Below are 1,261 nucleotides of genomic sequence, written 5' to 3'. Positions count from 1 at the left end.
TGCAGGGGGGACGGAGGAGAGAGAGAGAGAGAGTGAGAGGGGGAGGTGCGGGGGGGGCGGAGGAGAGAGGGAGAGAGAGTGAGAGGGGGAGGTGCGGGGGGGCGGAGGAGAGAGGGAGAGTCCCACACAGGCTTCATGCTGTCAGTGCAGAGCCTGACGCGGGGCTCAAACCCACGACACCGTGAGGGAATGACCTGAGCCCAGATCAGGAGTCGCTCATGCAGCTGGGTCCGCAGGCGCCCCCTCTCTGGGCGATTCCTCAGGGAGCAGTGGGCCCTGGGCCCTGGGCCCGGGGGGCTGGTTTACCCTAAGGTCTTTAAATACGAACACAAAACAGTCCTCACTAATAAATAACACACCAAAGTGGACACCAACAATTATTTCTTTTATACAAATGCAGTGATGTCTTAATTACACTTTTGAAAAAGTAGTTTATTCTTTCAGCACATAGTTTGGGGGAACCTTCCAGCAGGCCAGGCGCCGAGTGGAGGCCCTATGTGGGGGTGACCTAGTCCCCAGAGCCCTGCGGGACGGACAGGACTTTTTCCTACGGGAAGAGACAGGCAGGGACACTGGTGGGGGGGGATTAAATGTACGAGGTGGCAGCACCAGGATCTGACTCAGAGCAGGACTGATGCCCCAGGGCGCTGCACATGGAGAAGGGCGCGAGTTGGGGTCTAGCTGTCCCCACAGCTCGTTGGACAAGAACGGTTGTTAACGCTGGACACGTGGGTGCCGGCATTCAGCCGTCGTGGGCTTCGGGGAGCAGCGCAGGGGCCAGCGGGGAGGAGGCGCGCCCACGGGGGGTGCCCAGCCGCCTTCAGGGCCAGCACCCTGGGCGCTGGAAGTCAGCGCTCCCGCCCAGGGTGGCCGTTCTCTCGGGGACCCGGGAGCTGGGGGTGGCCCTGACCGGAAGGAAGGAGGCCCCAGCGGCCCAAGGAGAAGGCGCCGAGTGCGGTCCGTGGGCGCGCCTGGTGGCACGTGGCGCGTGTGCGGGTCTGACGGAGAGGGGGTGCCCCCTAGCCGCTCCCGGTCCCTGGGTCACCAGCTGGAAGTGTCCCGAGGGGCCCGCCACGCTGACCGTCGCAGCTCACGGTGGCTGATGGAGGTGCCGGCGGGCCTGCGCAGCTGCGAGCGGTGGGCGCCCAGGCCTCCCGGACGGCAGCGTGGTGCCCCCCCCCCCCAGGACGGCCCCCGGAGGGACCGGCTCCTGAGCCGAAGGCAGTGCGGTGCCCCCTGCCCCCCAGGACGGGCCCCCCGG

General features: G+C 66.1%; 1 protein-coding gene across 1 annotated transcript in view; it reads left to right on the top strand.

Annotated features, from left to right (window-relative positions):
• STX2 (syntaxin 2) overlaps positions 1 to 1,261 on the top strand; it is a 26,322-nt gene that overhangs the window by 22,453 nt on the left and 2,608 nt on the right. The gene's annotated exons all lie outside the window — the stretch shown is intronic.

Source organism: Suricata suricatta, chromosome 14, assembly GCF_006229205.1.
Source record: "Suricata suricatta isolate VVHF042 chromosome 14, meerkat_22Aug2017_6uvM2_HiC, whole genome shotgun sequence".
Lineage (NCBI taxonomy): Eukaryota > Metazoa > Chordata > Mammalia > Carnivora > Herpestidae > Suricata > Suricata suricatta.
Note: the sequence above shows the minus strand (reverse complement) of the source record. Positions and strands in the feature narration are given on the sequence as shown.